The 26,254-nt window shown below is 38.6% G+C and overlaps 1 long non-coding RNA gene across 2 annotated transcripts in view; it reads right to left on the bottom strand.

The window, feature by feature from the left end:
• Positions 1-17,934: 17,934 nt before the first annotated feature.
• LOC136285991 (uncharacterized) overlaps positions 17,935-26,254 on the bottom strand; it is a 36,677-nt gene continuing 28,357 nt past the window's right edge. For both annotated transcript variants that reach the window (XR_010719655.1, XR_010719656.1), the window contains exon 6: positions 17,935-18,262. This is a non-coding gene — a long non-coding RNA (uncharacterized lncRNA). The remainder of the gene's footprint in view (positions 18,263-26,254) is intronic.

Genomic DNA, 26,254 nt, shown 5'->3' with positions numbered 1-26,254 from the left:
TAAGGTAACTATTATTCTTGCTTTGCTCAGTAAATGCAGAGAAGTGAAAACTGGCCCAGAAAAGAAGTCACTGTGGCAAACATAGCAATCATGTAAATGGTATTGGTAGCTGGTCAAAGGGGCATACAAATAATATAACTTCTGTTGATTTGGCAATAAGTGTAAACCAATGTCTGAGTACTTTACCAAATGGCAAGCATCAAGTTACAGTCCTGGCATAACCTGCAATAGTTTCCACTGAAATTAATAACAGTTATTCCTGTTTCATTTGAATGTAAAATTGGTCTGCAGAAAAGATCAGGAAGCCACATCCAGCAAAGGTTGTTCTCATGTTTGCTGCTACTATCCCTCAATGCTGACAAAACTTGCACATTGACTCACAATATAGTTTGGGTTTTCTTCCAAACATAACAAAAAATGAAAAAATCCTGAAATCCTGCCACTTAAATCCAACTTCCTCCTGTGATTAAGTTTCACTTCATCTAAATTTATGCTTTCCCAAGAAGGTCTGGTGTCTTCAACTAATATCACTACAGCCACTTCAGACATCTGTAACCAGAGTGCAAAGTCAATTCTCTCTAGCATCAGAGGAAATGCTTATTGCAGAGCTGAGTGTGTGATACAAACACATTTTTTTTCTCTGGTAGACTGAAAAATAATTTGTTTAATTTCTCTGTAGTCCTTTCACCAATGAAATTTATTTACTTAAAATATATAGTCAAATTCTCTTAAGTAAGAGTGGGCTCAAAATTCTTACAGTTAGAGCTGAACAAGAAACAGAAAATATATGTAAATAATGTGTTTGTTAAGTAGCACAAGAAGTTGCTGAATTTAGTTATTTGGTAATAGCTGAATTAAAAAATATATTCACAAATAGTTCATTCAACAGAAAGTGTTTATCAACTACATTTTTAACAACAACTATTTTATTATCTACAGGGAATAACCTTTCCCTTGCTTCAGAAATGGGTTATATTGTGTTGTTTATATGAGTAAAAATATCTAAGTGTTTTAATAATAGTTATGATGAGACTAAGTAAAAAAAGCAGAGGGAATTCTAAAAAAATAGGTATTTCTTTCCTACTTTTTAAATTATTTTTTATCTACACTTTGGAATTCAGGACACTGAAACACTAAAATCACTTCCAAACACCTGAAAATCTGAGAATCCTCTTTTTGTGATAATTCAAGTACAGCCAGCACTGACCTGTTCTTTACCTCCTCAACACTGAAAAATTGAGTGAAGTTGGCACTCAGGTTTGAGGTTTTATTAGAATCATAGAATAGTTTGGGTTGGAAGGAACCTTAGAGGTCATCTAGTGCACCCCTTACCATGGAAAGAAACACCTTCCACTAGGCTGAGCTGCTCAATGCTCCATCCAGCCTGGTCTTGAACACTGCGAGGAATGGGGCCACAACAACTTCTCTGGGAAACCTGTGCCAGTGCCTCACTACTCTTATTGTAGAACATTACTTCCTTATATCGAGTCTAAATCTCTTCTCTTTTAGTTTAAAAACATCACTCCTTATTCTGCCGCTACCGGTCCTGTTAAAAAGACTGTCACAAGCTTTCTCATAGGCCCCCTTCAGTTACTGAAAAGCTGCTATTAGATCTTGTCAGAACTTTCTTTTTCCTGGATGAACAACTCCAGCTCTCTCAGCCTGACCTCATAGGAGAGGTGCTGTATCCCTCTGACCATTTTTGTGGCCCACACCTGGACTCACTCCAACAGTTCCATGTCCTTCCTGTGCAGGGACCCCAGAGCTGGATGCAGCCCTGCAGGTGGGGTCTCACCAGGGCAGAGCAGAGGGGCAGAATCCCCTCCCTGGCCCTGCTGCCCACGCTGCTTTGGATGCAGCCCAGGACATGTTTGGCTCTCTGGGCTGGGAGTGCCCATGGCTGGGTCATGTCCTCATGAGGGAGGGAGGGAGGCTTTCTCTGACCTTTCTTTTCTGCCTGACACACCTTTTAGTTGTTCTCTGCGTCCCTTGTCAGGTTCAGTTCCAGTTGTGCCCTGGCCTTCTTAACCTCATCCCCACACAACCAGGCAGCATTCCTACACCCTTCCAAAGGTACCTGTTCCTCTTCCACTGCCTGTGAATTTCCTTCTTTCGTCTTAGTTTGACAGCAGCTCTCAACTCAGCCATGCCAGTCTCTTGCCTCTCTTTTCTGATTTCCTGCACCTAGGGATCAAGAGCTCCTGCACTACCTAGAAATGATTCTTAAAGATCTGCCAGCTCTGTTCTCCCTTGTCCTGAGGGCCATTTGTCAGGAAGACCTATTGACAATTCCTTGAACAACTGTAAGTTTCTGCAGGGTGTTTTGTCTTCATCACCACCCACACAGAAGAGTAGTAATGGATAATAATCTGTGGGCTGTACCAGGCTGGGAAGTTTCCTGATGACATTTCCTAGAATCCTAGTTGTATGCTACCAAACATAACCTGCTTATTCAAGTGTTTTATCAACTTAACAATTGAAGCTGAAGCATCTCAGGAGACCTAGTGTTGAAATTTTTGCCTGAACAACATCCTTTGTCTGAAAGAAAAGCACTCTTGTCTAAAATGAAATGTCCTATTGCTTTTCAGGGAGGCTTTTTGCTGGCAGTATTTAGAAAAAGTAGATCAACATTTGCTCTAATTAAATTTAGCATAACAACCTTATTTAAAATGTAAATCGTTATAGTTTTTCTTTAATGTTACTTGTGATAAATCTACACTGCATTAATTCCCCAAGTAAGGGTGCATTATTTAGTGCATAATTTTTTTTAAAAAAGGGTCTTTAAAAAATGTTTACTCTTTACAAATAATGGTAAATACAGGTACAGAGCAAATCTACAAAACAGGAAGGGTTTTTTCTGGCTTGGTTAGAAGGGAGTATCTTTATTTTGATGATTTAAAAATCTCTTGATTTTTTTACATGTTTTCCTTCTTTTAAAGAAGTAACATCGAAGACCCAAGACCAGACAGACTTTGCCATATCATGTAACTCCATAGGCATTTAGCAGGTGTCATTGATGGTGAGTTCAGTATATTTGATTACATGCAATTCTCTCCTCCTTAGGTAAATACAGAGGAGATGCATGGTTTTAAACATCTCTTAAGGCAAAACCTCCATAAAAGAGGAGTGATAGAATATTTTGTATGTTTCCTCGAAACCATGAGAAAGAGCATCACTAAGGAACAAAAGCTGTCATACCATAAAAATATGCCCTATTCTCTTATTTCAGGACAGCACTTATCACTTTTTTAAGTTTTGCAAAACAGGCATTCTCCTATCATGAACTGTGCTTATTATAATCCTTATATGAAAGGGCTTTGCATATTTGTGAGACTGCAGATTCCCTTGAGAATTCCAATGCATTTTTCTGAGGTGGAATTCTACCCCATTATCAATGGGATAAACTTATTTTAAGATTACCAGTACAATCCCTTCTGCAAGCAGGAAGCTGCCTATATTAGACGTACCTTCATTTTACAGAGCCCATGGAACTCAGGTTCAGAACTCCTTCAAATTTCACATGCAATCCAAGCAGTTCCAATGTTTCTCTCACCCCCATCATAACTCATCAAGACAGGTTATCCACACAATTCATCAAGAAGTTTTTCCTGACAACGTGAACAAGCAGGGAACTGAGTTCAGCAGGTGTTCACACAATCCTGTGGATGATTTCCTATCCCATGTGTGACCTTCTTTTTCTCATACAGTTACTAACACAGTACCTCACAAGGAAGTAGAGATGAAGTAGAATATTAAAATTTCATTTGGATTAGACAAAAATTAAAATACTATATAGTACCCTTTTAACACCCACAATGGGGAAAAAACATAGTTTTTGATACACATGTCCTGTCATTTACAGATCCCATAAAAGCTATAGCTGGAACCTACATGTATATTAGGTTTAGGTGTGAAACATCTTACTATCAAAGGGTAGTATTGGACAGAATGAGACAAAAAAATGTATGTGTTTGTGTGTGTTTTAGAATATACAAACTACACATATGAAAATATGACAAAAATCAGACTGTCCCTCTTTTTCATTTTTCCTTTTTCATTTTAGTTCCTGATTTCTAGGAACACATAAGGCATGGGCAAACTGCATCCATGTTCATTGGGAAAAAAAAAAAAAGAAAAGAAAAAAAGAAACAAGAAAAATAAACATCTCCCTATGAGTTATCACACTTACGACAATCTACCAAAAGCACATGGGGCATTTACTCTCTTTCCCCATCAGACTTATAGACTTCATGGTACAGAAAAGCTGACACTCACAGCCACACCAGCTGCACATCCCTTACTCTTACTGCCCTCCATTGCTTTGGGGATGTATCTGTCACTACAATACAACCTTTATTTATTATTATGTTTGTTCATGTTTTTGTATTTCATCTGATTTTTTTAATGCTTCTGCCTTGTTGTTTTCTCATCCCTATGCATATACTCAATGATATGGTTCAGTCAGTCTGAAAGCAAAAAGCACTGTAAATACTATATTTCAGATATTTCACATAAATTTGAACATATTCAGGTTGAGTTGCAACCAAAACACAGAACACATTTTTGACATAAAAATGTTCAGCTGACTAGTGACATTTGGTTCATAGTTTGTTTTTTAATTCCTATTGTGCTCATTTATGGATGTTTACATCTTCCTGTAATGAACACTGTCCCTCCATTTCTGGCAATGAAAGCAGGATAGCTTAAGGTAAAATACTGTCACAGATTTCTCAGTCCAGTGTTTCTTCCCAAATAAAAGGGCCCTTCTTATACTCGAGGAGAGATACAGTCTACACAAGTTAACAGAATTAGCTTGTTTTCTCATTTTGCACATGCTAAAACCAAGAGGATTTTTAGCTTCAAACAGTCAAAAAGATCTGGAAGAACTTGTATTTTCTTGGGCAAGTTTGTGACCAGAAAGAGATGACAGAAATGTTTTTCAGAAAAGAAGATATAGAAACAAGGCAATATATTTCATTTTAAAATGCTTTTTCCCAACACTATGCTGCCTGAAATACTAGAAGGTCTTGTGATACTAGCTGGAACTGCTGTGAGGTAATTATATGTAGTTACATAAAACAGCCTAATGCTAGGCCAGCAAATTGTCTAAAAGAAGGGAGTGTATTCCTTGTTAAATGTTTTGTCATGATGACCATGCCCTTTATTTATCTCTAACACAACATGCTTATTCTGCCCCATCCACTGTTTTCACCCCGCAAATTTATGAGGCTCTATTAATCTTCTGCCCTGCTGACTCTCTCTGTTGCAAAGTGTCAGCAGACTTTTGTACCTTGCTAATGTACAAAGTGCTTCTTATGAGTAATATCAGCATTTTGCCTTTTAATTGCACATATAATTTTTAGGTCTTACAGCTAATAAGGGAATTGAGACCACGGTTCATCATTGTCTTGAATGGTACTCCAGGGGTGCAGGGACTGTAGAAGCTCAGAGAAGAATATACTTGTCCTTGTTCCAAGCAATAGTTTCTCTCATTACAGCAGCTCCATTCACACCAGTACAGTTACAGGTTTGCCAGCACTTCCATTACAAGCCCAGCTTTTCGGGGTTTCCAAATTGTTGTAGAAATTTATAAAACATAAAATACATTCTATCAGCTTAGCTTTTTTTTTTTATTATTATTATGATGTTTTATTTTTTCCAATGTACTATTATTGCTGCCATTATTGTTATTATTTATTGTTAATATTGTTCTCATTATTGTTGTTATTGGTATTATTATTATTATTATTATTATTATTACAATGAATTTCTATAGAAGTTGATTTTAGTGTTTTAAATACCTCATTACTTGCAGAGGAGAAAAGGTTGTTTAGCAGTCCTGCTGAAAACTAGCATTCCTCATATTTGAATTAAGTCATGGTTTGTTCATAGTTGATTCCATCTTTTCCATCCAAAACCAAATTAGAAAAAGGATAATGTGATGCTAATTTGGAACAATGAACAGTAATTTTATAATAACAACCTTTAACAAGGAGTTTTCCCCTAATCTTGAAATTCACTCTGCTGAGGAGTGTCCCTATTGTTCAGATAGTTGGGTGAAAAAATACAAGTTTGTCTTCCTTTTCCTATGGAAGTCAAACACAGACAAGAGCTCATGGATCATATACTGGAGGGTTTGAAGAATATGTGCCAAATTGTGCAATTAAATGTTCTCTCATAGGTACACAAAGCAATAGGAAGTAAATACACTGACTATTGAAATATCTTGCCATGGGAGCTGGTTGCAAGCAAATGACAGTGGGTCCTTAAGTACTGGGCATCACTTTTTTGTGGGAAAGTCCACATAAGAGTGAGAAGCCTGAGATATTTTTTAGGTCCTGCTAGGAATGGTGCAAATAGGTGTATTCCCTCCACTGATAAACAGTGCTGGAAAAATGGCAACAATGGATGAGGAGAATGCTCAGGTACTCATCAGAAATTTTGTCCCAGTCTTCAATGGCCACTTCTCTTGTCACCTCTTGAGTAGATGATTAGCAGGATGGGGAGGGGGGAAGCAAAGTCCTTCCCACTGTCCATAAAGGTCAGGTTTATGACCACCTAAGGAACTTGAATAGACATAAGTCTATAGGACCCTATGAGATCCATCCCAGAGTCCTGAGGAAATTGGCCCATGTAGTTGCCAAGACCATCTCCATGATGCCTGAAAAGTCTTGGCAGTCAGGTGAAGTTCCTGATGACTGGAAAAAGAGAAAACTTTGTATCCATCTTCAAAAAAGGTAAAAAGGAGGACTCTAGGAACCACTGACTTGTAAGCCTCACCTCTGTGCCTGGGAAGATTGTGAAACGGTTCCTCCTAAAGTTTTGCTAAGGCACATGGAGAACAGGGAGGGATTTGAGACAACCAGAAAGGCTGTACCACGGGCAAGTCCTGCCTGACCAACTTACTGGTCTTCTGTGATGGAGTCACTTCATCAGTTAACAAGGGAAGGACTACAGATGCCATCTACCTGGATGTCCAAAATGTCACAAAGGCCCCCACAACACCCTTCTCTTCAATTTGGAGACATGGGTTTGATGGGGGGACTGTTTAGTGGATAAGGAATTGGTTGGATAGTCAGGTTCAGGGGGTGGTGATCAATGGCTCAGTGTCCCAATGGGCATCAGTGACAAGTGGTGTCCCTCAAGGTTCCCTACTGGGACCAGTGCTATTTAATATCTTCATTAATGATATAGACAAAGGGATGGAGTGCACCATCAGCCAATTTGCAGATTACACCAAGCTGAGTGGGGTTGTTGACAGACCTCAAGCATGGAATGGCACCCAGAGGGACCTGGATGAGTTCAGGAAGTGGTCCCATGAAAATGTCGTGGTTCAACAAGGCCAAGTGCAAGGTGCTGCACTTGGATCAGGGCAAGCCCTGGTATCAACACAGGCTGAGATGAACAGATGGAGAGCAGCCCTGCCCAGAAGGACCTGGGTGTGCTGGTGGGTGAGAGGCTGGACATGATGACCCAGCCATGGGCACTCCCAGCCCAGAGAACCAAACGTGTCCTGGACAGCATCCAAAGCAGTGTGGGCAGCAGGGCCAGGGAGGGGATTCTGCCCCTCTGCTCTGCCCTGGTGGGACCCCACCTGCAGGGCTGCATCCAGCCCTGGGGTCCCTACACAGGAAGGACATGGAACTGTTGGAGATGATCTTTACTGTCCCTTCCCACACAGGCCCTTCTATGATTCTATTCACACTAAGAACCACTTTGGGTTCTGGGTCAAAATGCAGGGAGTGTGGGGAATAAAAAGGGACTGTCACTATATGACCTCCAAGGATACTCTTCCATGAGAAGCTGATATGCTTCCTCATGATCTCAGAAGGTTCATGACATGCAGGTCAGTTTTTTATTTATCGTTCCCCTTTTGCTGCACACCCCTAATATCTGAGCGAGATAACACTTCAGAACATCTCAGGTCTTCCCTCTGGTTTCCTCATTCTTGGCCCACAGTTTACCAACATTTGCATCATGTTGGCTATCCATCTGAAAGTTTTAAACATTTGGTTGTTCTATCATCTCCAGTTCCAGTACTGTTGTTATAAAGTGATGTATTATTCATGCAATCCAGGGCTCAATTTTCAAACTTGTAGACTTCATACTATATTACCATCATAAATATTGATTTCAAGGCACCCACAAGCATTTTTAGTCCTTCACTGAAAACACAAAAAAGAGGCATCTGTACTCTGTGGAGCATAAAATCAGATGCTGTGTACACATGACACAATGGGATGCCAAGATAGAGAACCTGGATACATGTCCAGGCACACAGTGGGCACTTGCAGACATGTACCAGGGCCTGCAAGCTGTGTAGCCACATTTCCACACATTTGGGAGCTTAGACTAGTAAGTGTGACCTTTTAATGAGTTTGGACCCTTCAATTCATTGATACATCTACAGTGTTTCCTCTTCTGGAGTCAATTCACTGAATAGTGGTGGCATGTTGACAGATGGCTTTAATTGCCAGTTTAGATTACAGTAACACTTAAAAAAGGGCAAGAACAAAGACCATCGTTTACATAATCCTGGCACTAATTTTGAGCATTCAAGTGGTTTTGTTCTCATATGAAAGCTTTTTGTTCATTTGTGGGGAAAAGATTATGAGATGAGCAGTAAAACCTGCATGACTGAATGCAAAGTGAGAGAGGTAAGGAGATTTCAGGCAGGCTCTGTGGAATGTTCACAAACTTCCTCATTAACTGTATCCCCACTCTGGCTTCCTGACTCCTTGTTTACTTTAGTGGAAAAGATTACCCCAGTTTGCACTGAACGGAGCCCTATTGTTAACACTGTTACCATAGTTCTGAGAAAAAGATCCCAATTATACTTCTCCCAGCCAAGTTTCTCAGCTGAATTAAGAATGATGTTGCCACTATATAATCAATGACACTTGTAGGATCTGGAAATCCACTGTAAAACTGTCTTAAGAGAAGAATTTGTGTGTGTACATGTATGTATAAAAAAAATCCTTTATAAAAAAAGTGAAGAATAAATACTAATAAATACTAGACAGAAGCAAGGTTCACTATACAGGCTCTCAGTCCATCTCAGCATTACAGTAAATCCAAAGTCCTTTCTCCAATACTCACAACATCTCCAGAACTGCATGACAAAATTACAAGCCTTACATTTTCCATCATTCTCTGTGCTATTGAATTTAAACAGTACTGTAACAATTCTTACTAATAAAGCTACTACTGATAACAGGAATAAATCTATACATTTTCATTTGGTAGATGTTGATGAAAATTAGATACTAGAGGGGCTTCTAAAAATATTTTTAGGCAAAAAACATAGCTGTCATAATGATGTGACTAGTTGTTCACAGCATAAAATGCTGAGGAAATATAGACATTCTCATTAGTGTTTCTAAAAAGGTTACCCAACTGTTCAGCACTTAACTTTTTTACATTTAACTTGCCTTTATCATTTCCCTCTTTTATTATTTTTTTGTTAAACAGGTTGAAATAATTTTTTTATTACCTCTCACAAAAATCCTTTCCTTCTGTTTTTCTTTTGTGTCTTCCCTCAAAGAAGAGTAATATTCCACAGAAAAGTCTCAACTTATTTTCTAGTTAAAATTAAAATTGCTTCTAAACTTCTGAGGCTTATATTACTTCTGTTCTTGAAATGTTTATGAAAAAAACCTGACTGCATGAACTTGACTTCTTTATTTCTTTTTTTGGCTCTTCTTTTCAAACTAGCAGTAAGTACTGCACACGGCAGACTATCAACTGCTCTTAAAACAAAGCTAGACTACATTAATTAATGTTGTATGTGCACTTGAAGTGGGTAATATAGTTCATCCTCTGGCACTCAGCTCATTAATTTCAAAATGTATGTTACTAAACCTCTTATCTTGGTTTTATCTAATTAAATTATTAAGATGAAACTTAATAAAATCAGAGGTTTTAAGTGTCATTCAAGGCATAGCTACAATTAAGAGATCAAATATTCATAGTTTTAGAAGACTCAACCCAGCAAGATCACTTTTGTGTATGATCAATTTTGTGCTGACATTTTCCAAGCTGAACTGTCTTTATTTCAATAATTTTATGATTTGCAAAGATAGACAGGAAATTAGTACACACCACTCTGAACAGATAGGTTAATTGAGGTTCAGTCTGGTATTGATATGTACATATTATACACCATATGGAATCACAGAGTAACCTGGAATTACTACTTTGCAGTCAGTCAAAATAACAAGTATCAGGCACAGAATCACTGACACATTCATATCAGAAGAGACCTCAGAGGCTTTTTTTTTCTGAACTCCTGCTCAAAGCAGAAGCAGCTCCAAGGTCATACCAGATTTCCCTGGGCTATGTCCAGTCAGGTCTTGAGAACCTCCAAGGACAAAGACATCATAACCTCTCTCGGAGATCTGCTCCACTGTCTCCATGGGAAACACGGACTTCCTTACATGAAGTCCAAGCTGCTCCTTTTCTTCAGCTTATGCCCATTGTATTTTGTCCTTTCATCATCCAACACCATGAAGAGCTTTCCTCTGTCTTCTTCACAACATCCTTGTAAGTTTTGGAACTTACACAGCAGTTAGGGAGCTTCTTTGACTTACCTGGAACTGGAAAGGTTTTTCACAAGATTCAACCAGGGCTACAGCCTGTGCTTCTGACAGAAGAGCTACGAAGCTTTAAAAGGGAGCTGCCATGATGTACGGTAGAAAGTGGTTTGGTGTAAGACCTAAGGTGTAGTAGTGGAAGGATGATGAAAGATAACTTCTGGGGCCACATTTTCATTATTTTGGCACCTATGAAGTCAGAAAGTATGGTTACTCCAAACATGACATAGTCTAGCACAGCTGGTTATGCGTATGTGGACTGAAGAAACCTCCCCACAGAAGCAGCCGCAGCTCTTGCCACCTATGTCTATGAATAATAATCACATAGTGATTATTATTCATAGACAATTTTAGCAACTACAGTCGGCTTGATCTTATTCTCTGACTGACACCTGAAACTGACACATATAACTGTCTGTAGAGTTAGGTGGCCTCACGACTCCATATCAAGTAGCCTCGCCTACAGAGGCTATTTAGAAATAACTGTAAGTCCTGTTATGTGGGTATATCCCACAGGTTTCTTAGCACAATTTTAGAGAAAAAGGTCTCTACAAAAAATGAGCTTTAGGCCACTGTATGAGAGAAGTAGCACCAAGGAGCACATGCACATAACAAGAGGGGGATGTAGCTCCATTCCCATTTTAGCGAGGTAAGCCAGCCTGTTCATGACACTGGGCAGGGCATTGCCTCTGCTGAGCTACGCAGGATTGGCCACATATTAAACTGTTGGCTCAGGATTAAAACAAAGTATTAATTTAGGTGAACTGAAGGCATCTCGTCAATCTGCCAGATCTATGCATGCACATCTAGATAGAAGTATGGCTGCTCTCACAGGAATGACAGTTTTCATTCAGCAACAAGAATATTAAAATGTATTCTCTGAATTAAAAAAAAAAAAAATTCAGGCAGCTAAGATGTCTGTCCAGCTTTTTCTACTTTTGTCTTCTGAGGATACCTTTCCTTAAGTAACAGCCACAGTCTTCCTAAGGCCAGACCAGCTCAATGAGTAAGGCTTGTATGCTATAAAAGACTCCTTGTCTATATTCATTTTAGATTGTACCTACAGAGAATTTATGGAAACAATACCTAGGTGGCACTGAGGAAGCTATCAGTGCTATTTACAGACAATTTAAAGGAATAAACCTGCAGTTACGCCTGTGTTTGCTTTCCCTTGTGGTCTCCCTGCAACGCTTTCTAATCCTATTGTGACTTGATTGTTTCACAGCAAAGTGCTCCACAGAGGCCAGTAATTGGCACACAGGTTCAAATTAGATTGCTGTGTGTTTAGGAAAGCAGGGGTCATTTCCCATCAGCACCACTCATTAAGAAGCAGAGTACTAAGTTTTCTATTACAAAAAATACTAAAACATGTGTGTGTGTTTGGGAGGGAGGTTTTATGTATAACCTAGAGCACAATCAGTTTGTGATCAACAGTCTGCAAAACAACTTTGGTAAATGAATATAGTAACTATATACTCAGCAACAATTTTCTTAACGCTGCATCTGTCTGCGTGTTGTACACAAATTCCTTTTCACCTTGTAAATATGAAGTTAATGTGGGTGAATTCAGAAGCAGGCTTGGAGGCAGCTGGAAAGTTGGCCTTTTAAGCCCCTGGCTCTTGTGAATTTTAATCAGGTTCCCAGCATTAATTGCACATCAGCCAAGTTTCAGTTCTGGTATACTTGAGGCCTCAGCCAGCTCCTGCACTTGCTGTGGGGAGGAAAGAGAAGCTGGAGTTCAGAAATGAGTCCATTGGGCCCCAAATTAACTGAAAGAAGAGAGATAACATTAGCGTGCACCAGAAAGGAGGATAAAAGGCAGGATGAATTAAGAAAAAAGGAAATAATTAAAAAATACTTCAAAATGAGCAAACACTCTATGCAACAAGCTTAATTGACCCTGGCAACAAACAACTAATCATTTGAAAATGTTTAAACAGAGGAGAGGTATATGCGTAATTCCTGCCTCATCTAGGGCACTTGAGTTTCTTGGAATGCTGAGTAGCATCCTTTCCTCTAGGATGACTAAGGGAGCTATCTGTCTGTGACCTACCTGTGGCTCCTTCAGTACCAGAGTATGTGCACTGCTGCACTCACACCTCTGGGGAAATCTCACTTGCTAGGCTTGCATAAACCATTTTTAACTCACTGTGGTACAGCACCTGTTTTGCATGATAGCCTGGTGGTTAGAGGTCTCCTGCCAGAAAGATACACCCAGGGTGCAGCTTCAGGTGGCTGCAATCTTATACTGCCCTGCTGCAGAGAAATCTTGTGGAGAGTGCCAGCGTATTTCTAGGGAGCATATTTTCTGGTCCTCAACAAACCATGGGCAGGGGAGAGGGAAGGGCACTGCATGGAAATGGCAAAAAGGCGGAAGGAAAACAAGCAGATGAGTATGTGGGGCTCAGTGGCAGCATGTTCACCTGAGACTCCTCAGATACAAAATGTTGGTCCATGCCCTGAGGAATGGGAAGTTTTTCACATGGTGCCTTGCAATTAACCCCTGGAGAACTCGCCATCCCATCCAGTCACTTAATTTCATGTACCTGTGTCAAATTTCAAATCCCAGTTTGACAGAAGTGTGAGGCAGGAGACAGATGGGGTCTGGCACAGGTGCCTCGTACAATTGCCTGCTTCATCCGTAGAAAATCTTCATCTAATGGATCCACATCAGCATCTTTCTGAACACTTCCTCCATTCACTGGGCTCAGAGCAGATATGCTGAAGTCAGCCTTGCAAATTCTGCTCCTAGGGCACCACTGAGCAGGTGACCCTGTGCTTAAACTGCTTTGTTCTTCCCCTCATTAATCTATTATGAGAAATGTTTCTTGAACCCTTCCGCAAGTCCTAATGTCTCCCGTGGTGGGGAGGGAATCACATGAGAAAGGCCCAAATGGACCAACCCAGGACCTATATCCTGATGCTTCATCCTGTAGCTGCTGGACAGCAGAGTTTTGGACTCCACTAGTGTCCAAAAATGAATGCTTATGAAAGACTGTAAAGACAAAGTGTAAGAGGACACAGGGTCCTTTTCCTAGTCCTCTCCTAATCTCCAGCTGTTTCCAGCTATGGGCCTTCCTGAAATTGCCTGGGATTTTATGTCTCAAGTAAGCATCAATTTATTACTTTTTCAAAGTGTTTGTCCAATGTCCTTTGAACTTGGAAAGAAAATCTCCTTTTCTTTCCAGGAAAACTTTTACTCTGCTGAAAACAAAATACAATGAGATTGTCAAGTAAATTAACTAATATTTCCTTTCCCTCTCCTCTCAGCAGAAAGATGTATTTTTCACACATCAGAATGGAAAAAAAAAATCTGCTGTCTATGTGAAACACAGATAGCACTCTTCACTTTCACTTGCTCTCTCTGACGTGAGCCTTAAAGGTACACTATAATGATGCAACCTGTCACAGAGAACAATATCAAGTCTAGGATGATGATACAAAACAAGCAAAAAATTATACTTGTCTGTGGAATTTTACTGTGTAAATGAAGTGAAATTTCACTAAGTTCTGGCATTTCTCTTTTCCCCTCCCTAGTCACCATCAACCCGTGTTGTGCAATATGATTCTTATCTGCATTATGTTTTGTAATCCAGCATGGTAAGTCACAGCTTTGCAGAGACCCCTTATCTGTGTACTGGGAACTGAATTCCTCTGTCTTCTCATCATATGCCTATTGAAATGTTGCGAAATACACCATCATCTCTGGATTGAAAATGTTCTAGCATGTAAAGTATTAAACTGGAATACGGTTTTTACTTCAATTCTGCTGAGATTTGCCTTTGTCTCCTTAGGATTTTACCACATATTCACTAACATGCTGAGAATACATCTTTTTTTCTTGGTACGGCAACAGAAACACTGCTGCCCTCTGAAATCTCATTCATTGTCACTGGACTTTCACAACTATAAACATGTGGGAAAAATAACCTGCTTGTCTGCTTTTTTCCTAGAGAAGACAAACCATGAGAAACCAGCATGATACATTCAGAAATGTACAATTGCATGTGGGGTCACACCAGAATGAAAGGCACTGGTGCCTTTAAAGAAACTCGGGGAAGGTGAGAAAAGACAGAAGGAAGTGAACACAATGGAAATTTGAAAATTTATAGATTGGCTTTGTAAGGTTTTCTTTTATGACACAAATCATCATAAGAACAGGAGAATCGTAGCATCTGCTGGATCAAAATCCCACTTAGCCTAGGATCTTGTTTCCCAAGATGGTCGGTACTGGTGACCTAAGAAGTGTATAACCATGTTATAACAGGATCAACAGCTGATAGAACTTCTCCAGAACAGTCTCTCAGTCACCACTTTATTTCTTAATGGAGGTCTTTCTGATGGCCCAGGGTAGATTTTTTTTCCATTCTTTCATGCATTTATTTTAAAAAAAATGATACTTATACAACATCCATTGAGTAGTTCCACAGCTAATAAGCACCTTTATTCTCTCTTTTAAACCTACCTTTTGCTAGTGGGCAAACAGAAATTCACACTGTTGTATCCAGCAAACAGAAACCTTCTGCTTCACTTATGTCCCATGTCACGAACCTGATGGACTGACCTCTGACTGATAATTTAAATCTTTCCAGATACAACAAAATTAACAACCAAGTCCATATTGCAAAGCCCTTTTAGAAAAGATGTGCTTTCATTGACTTAATAGTACCACAAGGTAGAAGGAACAACTTTGTATGTGCAAACATACAAACCTGTCCAACCTATTCCCCTTCTCACAATACAGCATAATAAGGTTTATTGGGACCATCATAATCAGTAAAACAGACACCAGTTGCACAAGTCAGAGAATCTGACCTTAAGCACAAGCCTGCTGAGCTCACTGCATTTCCTCATATGCTTACACACATGGAGTATGGTCAGAGTGAGAGGGTGATGATGACAGATAAACTCCTATGATGTGAATTGCTCAGCATTAACACAACTTTTCAATGGTTCAAAATACGGCCTAAATACTGTTGGTCACCCCTATTACTTGTCAAGATTTTTTTTTCATGTGTACTATTTCTAATTCCTCTCCTCCCTTTTTAATTTATTCTAGAGAAACCACAAAATCAAAATAATTCAAAAACCTATTAAAATATTTAAATACAATAATTTCACCAAGAGAAAGGATGGTATGTAGCTATCAGAACAGTCTAACTTATGCCAAATGAAAGGCTCTGGTCAAACAAAGTTCATTCCTAACAATGCAAATCACAATTCAGTGTCTCAGGAACAGCATATATGGAACAGTGTCTGGAACATCAATAACAGTTTTTTCCTCCTTATAATTATTATTAGCTTGGTAATAGTCATTAGTGACCTATCTCCTTCTGCTGATTTAGTAAAGTGCACCTAATAACAAGCAGGGGTCAAATGTACAAACCAAACAACACTGCATTCCCTAGGTACATAGTGCAGTTTCTAATGATGTCATAAATGCAGTGTTTATGTCTCATGCACCAAAATTAAGCCTATTAAAGTAAAATATGCCAATTGAAAACCTTACAGTTCTTGTCTGGAATAGAAAACAAATCTTCATAAACAGTTCAAAAATGACAAACTACCTATTGTGTTAGAAAAGCTGAATCTCTAAAAGAATTTTTGTTTCAGCTCAAAAATCAAGGTTTCAGAAAAGTTGCATATTTATTATATAAATAGTGGGAAAGAGAGGAAGCATTATCACGTGACCTTTTTTTTGCAAGAGGATTTTTTTTTTGCAAGGAATTAACTGCTACTTCAACAAAAATACCTTTTTTTGAGACTCCATCCTTTTCATAAGAAGGAGAAAGTATTGTCCTATAATTTTAGATTTCATATGAATATTTTAGCAGAGAACAGATGACCCTCTCTTAGACAAAGAGAGTTGGTTCACAGTTCAGGGAAAAAATAATAATGCTTATATCCATCTCTGTATTAAGGAAATCCAGAAAATCATCTAGTCCCTCACTTAAACTGTGCTGGAACCCACTCAAGCCATTGAGTTTAAAACTGTGGTATAATTATTCTTTGATGTCTATAGCTTAGCAGCACAAAGCTGGTCTCCAAGCACTTACTCTCTATAAAGAAGCACAAATGTTTGGCCTTTGGGCTGTAAATATTGTGTCACCATTGATTTTTAACATATAAAGTGTATTTTCCTGAATGTCAAGTATTCTCAAAGTGTAGGGACTCCCATGAGCAAAAAGTGTCAGGAATTAAAGACAGTTTAAAAGCAGGAGCTACAGAGAAAGAAGAAAATAATAGCAAGAAATAAGAGAAAGAAGAAATGAAAGAATAACTAATATGAACTTGCCAAGTATTATCATTTATCTCCCAGATGAAAATGTTGCTTGGTGTACATGTCCATGATAGTACCAACAAACCCTTTTTACTACATAAGACATTTTTCTTTAAGGGTTTGTGTATCCCATGCACTAGAGATTTTTTCTTTCCCAGCTAAATGATAGAGTTGATTTGGGTATCAGATATGCAAACAGTGAAAGTGTCAGTACTTGAATGCAAATGTGACTCTGAAAATTATAGCACTTCAGTGTTTGCTATTCCATATTCTATCAGCTGGTTTGATGCTACTTTGCCAAAGTGATCTCCTTGAGAAGGTGTTTCAGAGTAGGATCCTCACTTAGCTGGAGAGGATAGAATAGAAAGATAGAATGAAGTCACCCCATTTCTCCTGGGACAGATACAAGTTCTGTGTCCCCTCCAGCAATTCCTGCCTCCTACCACGAAGTAAAGAGGGATGACTGGAGGGGAACATAGCTTCCCCCCTAAAGTACCTAGGATGAATCCAGGCGGAAACAGCACCTTCAGGACACAGTTAGGAAGAAAATCTAGGAGGGATTCCGTCTAGTGGATGCAGTGTCTTTTAGTGTAGCCTCAGGCAGCACAATTTTGTAATGTCCTTTACATAGACTGATGGTCAATCACCAGCCTATCCACTAATGAATAAAAAGAGTATTCTTTTTTTATGATTTTTCAGAGCAGATCCATCTCCACAGCTTATTTCTCTAGCCAGTACAGACAGACAAGGTTCCTGACTGGGCAATGCAGAGTAGCTTGGGGCAGGTTCCTCCTCTGGCTCTTCACCTCTCCCATGAACTTGAGTGAATACTTCCCTAAACTAGACCTTTGAATAGCAAATTCAGTCCAGACTGGAGGAGAGATACTGTCTTTCTTCTCCCAAAAATATCTTCAAGCAGATGTACTGTAAAAGATGTGGTGGCTAAAACCCTGTTTGCTTTTATCTTTCCCTATCCCACATACCACAATCCATAATTCTGAAGGATATTGCACACCAGATTCAGAGGTTTCTTTGAACTGTTTTATCATTTATTGCGTTTACTAGATGTTTCTTTCGGAATTTCAAAAACAGTCTGTCATTCATCTCAATTTTACCTGCCTAAGAACAGTCAAGTTAATGTCAGATATTGTCTCGAACATTTACATAAATATTGACTATTTAATGCAAAGCATTCTTTAAATATACAGACACATATGCCAGCTCCTCTTAAGAAGGTCAACGAACTCTGAGATGTGAAACATTTAAGGACCATTAAAGGAATCTTTTTGAAAAAGGCTACCTCTTGAGACATGGCAAGGATTTCCAACTCCCAGTGTTGAAGCACTCATCTTGTCTCAGCAGCAGACATCCAGGGCCTGGAAAACCTGCCCTAGAGACCAAAGATACTCCTTTTATTTAGTATATCAAGGTGAAGCTTAAGAAGTTATTTGACAAGTATAAAAGTGCAAGCATAGGGAAAAGATTTCTGATAGCAGGTTCTTTATGTGTAAACAAAAGTGTACCAGTTTCTCAGAGCTAGACGTAAGTATGTTCAGGAGTAAAAGCAGGATCTGGTCTATTGAACTAACTAAAGCTCAGGAATTGCATGAGTACTATTCCAGTTATCAGATCTGAGATATCTAGCAAACTGACACTCCTAATGGAAACTTACCCTACCTTTTTAAAAAAATTAAATCTCATCCAAGTTAGATATTCAAATTGAGGTGTTTTCACATCTAAACAAAGTGATTACATTTTAGGAACCATTTGGAATCCTTCAAATATTCAGAGAAACATCTGGGACTATTATTTGCTTTAGGTTGGGTTTTTTAGTATTTATGTAAGAATTTAATTGAGATGTCTGCTTTTTTAAGCACCAAAAACTTTAAGAAAAATTTAGGTAGACAAGGTTTCCCCAAAATATTTATTGTTTTTAGTTGGATTACCTCCTGCATAACAGCTACAGTTTCATCAGACATTGAAAGCAAGAACTTCTATGTCTGGAAGTGGTTCTAAGAGGCATAACCTCAGCTATTGGGTGTGATGGAAAGATCTCAAGGTGAAATTCCCTGCCTGGTGGTGATTAGGAGATAACACAAGATGCATCTTCAGATGGATGTAAACCATTTACAAAGAGCAAAGGAAGTGGTGATCTACCTACTAAGATGTGCAACTTGTCATGTCACACAATATCAGTTCTTAGGTGCTACCAATAGATTTGAAGGTACAATTTTAAGGGATATTTGAAGTGCTCAGTTGGACCCATTTCCTTCTGAGATCCTCTTTCTATGTGTCTGACTCTGAAATGGAAAATAAATCCTCTAAATTCTACAAAGAGCTACCTGTAGTTACCATGACCTCCAAACAGAACCAAAGTCCCCTCATGATCAGAGCTCCTGAAGTTGTGGGTGGGGACCTTTCCTCTGAATTTTGCATGAGGAATGGCTGCTGTCTAAATGCTCATATGTATTTGTGGCATATAACTTCTGATTCCTATAGATGGTTTTAAAATAGGTACTGTCGATTAAACAGAGAGAAAATAAAGTCTATGAATGTACCAAAAGCAGTTATTATGACTTTGAGTTGTCCTCCCACCAGGAGGAAGAACTGTCTTTTTTAATACACTATAATCTTATGAGCAACACACAAACAAACAAACAAACAAGCTGGGGAATCCGGTAAAAATTTCAAATGTTATTACAGGTACTCCTACATATTTTCAGAAAATTGTTTAACTTTATATCTTAACAATAATTTGCCTTTCTCTCTGTCTCTTTCTCACCCACTTTGAAAGATGATACCAACAATTTAATGTACCCTGGGAAATATGACAATGGTTCATGTTGTGCAGGAATAGTTTTGAAAATTTAAAATACAGCTATTGATTGTCTTAAACTATTTAATCTTCAATTAGACATTGAACTTCAGAACTGGCAGAACATACAAGATCTATCCTTGAATAGCAGTTCATCTTTATCTATGAATAATACATCTTGCTACAATAGTGCAGTCAGATACTGGTATAATTAGATACATTTCTGAGGTCTGCCCATGGTTCATGCATCAAACACTGATCCTTCAGGCTGCCTTGTATAGGTCTATAGGCTTGGGACACTAAAGAAATGAACACAGTCATGCTAACAGTGCCCTCACTCCAGTTACAGATGTAAGATGACAGCCACTGCTCCAAGGCATACTAATTACAAAGTATTTAGCAGTCAGTCTCTAGCACACACCTGCCAGAAGCAGAGAGGGGGGAAATGTGATATCCTTGTTTCTTATGTTACACAGATCCCAGCTGGAAGGTAAGTTCTTAAGAGGCCAATGACTGTACAAACCATATGCTATCACAGTTCAATCACGCCCATAGCTTTACCCATTTTAATGTATATTTGGCATCGCTAGGTAATGTGGCATCTTCGGAAAAATCAGATGGATATCTTAACTGGTGGGAATATTAAAATAATACAGTGCTACAGATAACATCCATTGCATTATGCTAGCTTGTGTTTCTGCGTAATGGTTCCAGCTCCTGACCTGTTCTAACTATAAAATTTGCCAGGATGCAGCCCATTTAATCTAGACACAGCTTTTTATATTTCAAATTATGCCTACTGTGGATCTTAACATTTTGAGTCCTAACAGCTCCTAGAAAAAAAAGAAAACACCTCTGTCTGCTTAAAAATTTTGTTATGTGGATCTACTTTTAGCTTTAAGAAATAAGTTAAGCCAGTTAGAAATATCCTAAAAAAAGATAAATTTGATACATCCAATTTTTGTTGTTTTTAATAACTAAAACCAGACTATTATCACCTTTAAAATCATACTTGTTCTAAAGTCTTATAGAGAAAGTGGAGAAAAAGATCAGAAGGGAAACAAGAAGGGCACACCCCTTTAGCAATGCTGTGCAATATAAAAAGGGAAAAGGGGAAATAAACTAAAGAACAGTTTAACAGTGCTGCTTTCCAAAAAATTTCAAATGTCTGCTTATCAAATTCTCTGTTTACAAGTGGTTTCAAGAAAGCCAGGCACTCTCAAACTGGGGGGAAATTGAATTTTCTTTTTTCCTGACACTGGAGAATGAGAGATCAAATTTATCAGAATCGGGGAATTGCTTTGCTTTCACATCATAATACACATTTATGACTGCTGAGCCCAATGTTTTCCACAATGGTATTTTCACCTGATTGCTTAGACGCCTGGCCACTGGGCTAACAGAGTTGCTCAGTATAACTCCATGGCACAGTCAGGCTTTGAACCCACAGAGTCTGATGATACAGCAGAGGTTTAGTCCTCTGATTTACAGCAACTGCATTAATACAATCCCATATTATGATAGAGCAAGAAACCCTTAGAAGCTGCCTGGTATCTGAAGAGAGAGATTCAGAACCAGTGTAGCAGCAAGCCACATCAGTGTGCTTTTGTGGGCTTTGAAAACCCTATTTCATACGCATTGAGTCTATCATTAGCACACAGGGGTACAGGGTATTCAGCAGAAGAGAAAAGGTTCCCCAGTGCTTTGACTAGACATTTTCCATTTTAGTCTTAAGACTTCTGGGAAGGGATGCCACCTTGTACCATGTAAAACTTTCAGGTAGTAAATAAATGATGCAACCAAATTGCATTCAGCCAAAATTTTTGTGAAAATATTTTTCATGAACAAACTAATTTTTTTTTGTTATTTGTTTTCATTCTCACCTGATCCCTGAAATCTCATCACTCTTTCTTACTTTTGATTTTGTCAAAGAAAGAAAAAGAGAAAATTATGTAGAAGTACAAATATATTTTATGACCAATCACCTGAAGCTCTTATACATAACTTCCATTTAACAAAAATGCCTACGTTCATTTTTTGTTTTAACTAGAAAACTAAAAATAATTTCAAACATCATCTGTTTATGAAAAACACTGTTTGCATTGCCAGGAAAGCTATTTGGAACTTTTTTGGTTCAGCTATTCAGTTTATTTGTCAGCTTTAGCTGATTAAAGAGAAACGAGAAAAGTGACCTAGCTTTTCTCTTCCCACAATTCTCATCCCACTTGTCTTGCTCAAACAAAACAACCTTGATCACCAAATGTAAGTCATACCTCAGTGAAATCTGATGACTCACATAATGGTTGTTTTTGAGAAAGGACTGGATAAAGGTTTCAGGATTTCATCTATTGTGTGACTTCATGTTCTTGGCTGAAGCGTATTTTTCAATAATTTAGATTTATGCATCCTTCTGTGTAGGTGGAGAACTCAGGCTCTAACACAGTAGGTCCCACCCTTCTTTCCTTAAGGTGCAGATAATTATGGCTAAAGAAGGGCAAACCAGACAAGTGAGAAACAGAAAACGTGAGAAAAGGACAGTAACATATCAGAAAGTTACTGTTTTCCAAGGAAGAATTCACCAAAACCCCCACATCCTCACTTCAGAAATTGTAGTGCTACCACAAAATCTGTGTGCACATCCAAATCCCACCATTTAGATGCACACTTCCCTTCGTAGAGTTCAGCTGTAGATGTCAGCAAGTGTGTTTATTCACATTAACAAAAAACCCCATGTCTTTAACTCTTTCCCCACTACAGTACTGCTTGCTGTGTTGTCAGACAAGACAAATACCAACCAAAGTAAGGCTATGGTGCACAGACACTCTCCTTTTCCTGTTCCATGATCCCATGGGCTTTAGTTGCTAGTGAAGGAAGTATAATTCTTCAGCCTTTATTCCTGCATGATTGACACTTTGCATTTGACTGCGCCTGCCTAGGAGCTCACTAAGCCAAGGAAGAGAGGATCAGAGGGTAATCCCAGTGTATGACAGTTGGCAGAAGATAGTTCAGCACTTTTCCCTAAAAGCAGGACTTGAACTGCCTAGGGAACCAAGCAATTCCTCTTTGAAATGGCATATTAAAGATCTGGACTTCTTAAATTACTTTCTCCTTTTCCAAGTGGAGCCCTTGCTTCCAAACTACTTTATAAATGGAGCAATAAGGGCTACAGGAAGTTGTATTAGATTACCACTAGACAGTCTCTCTTCTCGTAAGGATTTAAGTCTGCTATTCTCAGTGTATTTAATTTAGGCCAAACTAATTAAATACTTGATTGCGCACTGCATTTCACTGCTTTGCATGAAGAATCTCATCTGCTTGCACACTGTGTGAAATGGATGAACAAATGTGCAATTACTCACTAACAATATTTTATATAAATCTGCACAGTTATAATTGAAAAAGAAATCTAGTGAGGTTTTGTGACTGTGCTACTCACAAAACACAACAGAACATAGCAATGTAAGCAGTGCCAATGGCACCTCCTGCTTACCTAAGGGTAGGTAAAATAGGAGAGGTGTATATTACATGTATATTAATTACCTGCCTGCAGAGCCATCTGGGTCACTGGTCACAAGAAGCCAGGGTTTCTGCATCCAGCTCTTCTGTGGCATCACAAGGAGGAGGCAACCAAATGGCCTGAGGCACCTGAGCCACTCAGATCTATTTCACCACCTTTCCCCTTAGACACTTTCCCGAATGTTTTCAGTCATGGGGCCAGTTATCCACATCTTATCGATCATATTAGTAAATAGTAAAGTATATTGTGAGTTCTCTTGAATTGCTAGATTTTAAGCTAAGCATGTCCACAAGAACAGCCATGGATCAAAAGTGGTTAGTGGTTTGCAGTTCCTAAAGCAAAACACACCTTTATTGCTTTAAACAATATTACAGCTTTTTTTTTTTCCCCTAAAACTGACATTTATTATGAATGTTTCTTGAGTATACAGTCTTGTGTTTTATCTTTATGAAATAAAATATCAGGCTCTGCTTCACATTTATTATTAATGCAAGATACACCAATCTCTCCTAAAACTGTTGTATCAGGTGATATTTGCAGGTGCAATTGTTTTGTTTAGCACATGTTATTTCAAGAAAGAGACACAGATAATGTTTCCCTCACAGTCCACAGGTTGATATCTCAACAGGAAGCTGGACACATACCTGTATTTCATAATATGTGCTCATCTATAGACGGCACCCTGTCTCCAAGTGCCACGAAAGTGCATTCTTAACATATTCCTATTTCCATCTTCACACATTCCTATATGCAAACAGCACATCATACACATCCCCATTATGGGAATGTCTAAGGGGAATAATCTTTACTTGCAATCAGAGGTCAGTAAACACTCTAGAGTATGCTTCTGAAGACTGGTTATGTGCACTGCTGGTGCTGGTAATGCATGCCTGGATAGAAAGGGAGCCTGATGGAGGTGGGATGCTGTGCTGCCTATAGAATAGTGAAGTCCTGACCCTGTTAGGAAATATGTCTAGAGAAATGTTAAGTCCTAAAACAGGAGAAAACCTTCACTGAAAAGAAAAATGCCCTTAAAGCGATCCACACTTATGAAATGTGACCCCAGCTACAGTGACAGAAGGGAAACAAGGCCAGTGAATTTAAATGGCTGCTATCTTGCTGGATGTGTTATAAAATCTGTTTGGACAACTTTTATGATCTTTTCTTGATTAACTGCATTTGGTTGGAGGATATTATTTCTTCAGGATACTGCCCTGGTTGCACATGGCACAGGCATTTGAGCTGGGACCTCTATAAGTGAAGCAGTGGTGGGCTTGCTGGGAAGTTCAGCTGACAGGCACAGAAATCTCACGTTTACATCAGTATCTAGGAGTATATAGTCTTATGAATTAATGGACAAAAATAGTCACTTCCAGAGAATTATTCACTCTTAAGCTGGATGTCTGTCTGCACTCACCATGCAGGTGGCTACTTCTCACCCAGGTAGTTTATTGAAAAACTCACTGGTCATTGCATGGAAACTAAGTCAGAAAACAGCTCTGTTGCTGCTCAGAAGATGTACTAGAAGAGCTGTGTAACAGCATTTGAAGTAATCAGTAATTACTGGGTGAAAACAGAATATACTTGTTCTATTTTCATTGCTTTGTTATTTCATAGGAGTTAAAGCTGTATGTTATAGCTTATTCTTTAAAGATTTTTTTAAATGGTTAATATCTGAATAAATGTTTTGGCAGATATATCTTGCTTTTTTTAGATCTAGAAGACAAATACTGTTCAAGCCTAATAAAGACAAAGTTTTCATGCTTATATTTTGATTATTGTTGTGTCTTAATATCTATTGGCACCATTAGATTTTCTCTGTGTATCAAAATACTAACACCGGAAACTTATATTTAACCCCTATATTAGAAAAGCTACAAAAGTCATATGCTAGGAGTTGCTGTTTATCCCTAATTCAAGTGATCAGCCAACATAAAACCAAACGAACCAAAAATGCCCAAGCTGGCATTATATGTTTAGTGGGTGTGAAAGCTGTTGTAAATACCCAGACATCAAATCCTCCACTATGATCAGAGATAATGCAGTCTGTCATGTCAAAGAGTAGATGAGTTCAATTTCTGATGATGTGGACATTGAAATGATGACAGGGACCATAAGAGGGCATAAAACTCATTTTAATTTGTGGGTACTTTGCCTGTATCCGACCAGCAATACTGAGACAGCAGGAAAGAAGTGTGTAATAATACAGAGAGAATTATTTAAGGGAAGTCAATGTTAGAAAATGCCAACCGTCTGCTATTAGCTGCTAATTTTGAAAGGGACTTTTAAACTGAAGTATCTCCGTGTGGAAGAGTATTCTGAAAGCCTCGTTCTAACTGCAGTGGGGAGGCAGCTAATTTTCCATGTAATATTATCTGAGGTGTGGAGGATCCTGAGACGATACAGCAACACAAAAGAGAGCACATGACCACAGTATTAGTTTCAGTGAGTTCAGTAGTACCATCTACAGACAGCACATTAAGTAATGAGTTCTAGCAGTCCAGTCAAGCTGCTTGTGCCATTTCTCTACCTAAATATTTTATATATAAAAGTATCACGGGGACGTCAACACTGAAATTATAACAAGAAAGCATGTGTCTCTCTTTAGTGCCTAATATCCTTCATTTGCTGGATCTTGCAGCGTAGAAAGAGAGAAGACTAAGCTGAATTAGTTATGAAATATATTCATATAATTTATTCTCTGATTTTTGCCACCGAACCAAATATATAGTGGCACATGTCATGTGACCTTGTGGTGGATGTAACAGCCTCTAAAGCTTTCTCAGCACTACTCCATCTGAAAAAACGCAAGAAACCCATTTTCCAGTTAAAATACCTAGGGGTAAACTAATACACTCTCCACTTTTAAGTGAGATAGGGAAATATTTTCTGTTAATATTTGTGCTATCAATATCACTACAAGGTGCTTTCAAATAGTAACAAGCATCTGAAAGGACTGGCCCCTATCTCAGAATAGAGAGACTCAAAGTACTAATGAAAGAAATGCAAGGAGAGAAAATGAACTCTGAAATTGACTAATTATGTTAATC

The sequence above is a fragment of the Chamaea fasciata genome, unplaced genomic scaffold (assembly GCF_029207755.1).
Source record: "Chamaea fasciata isolate MVZ Bird 193981 ecotype frontalis unplaced genomic scaffold, bChaFas1.0.hap1 SCAF_2, whole genome shotgun sequence".
NCBI classification, from domain to species: domain Eukaryota; kingdom Metazoa; phylum Chordata; class Aves; order Passeriformes; family Sylviidae; genus Chamaea; species Chamaea fasciata.
This window is presented reverse-complemented; position numbering and strand designations above follow the sequence as displayed.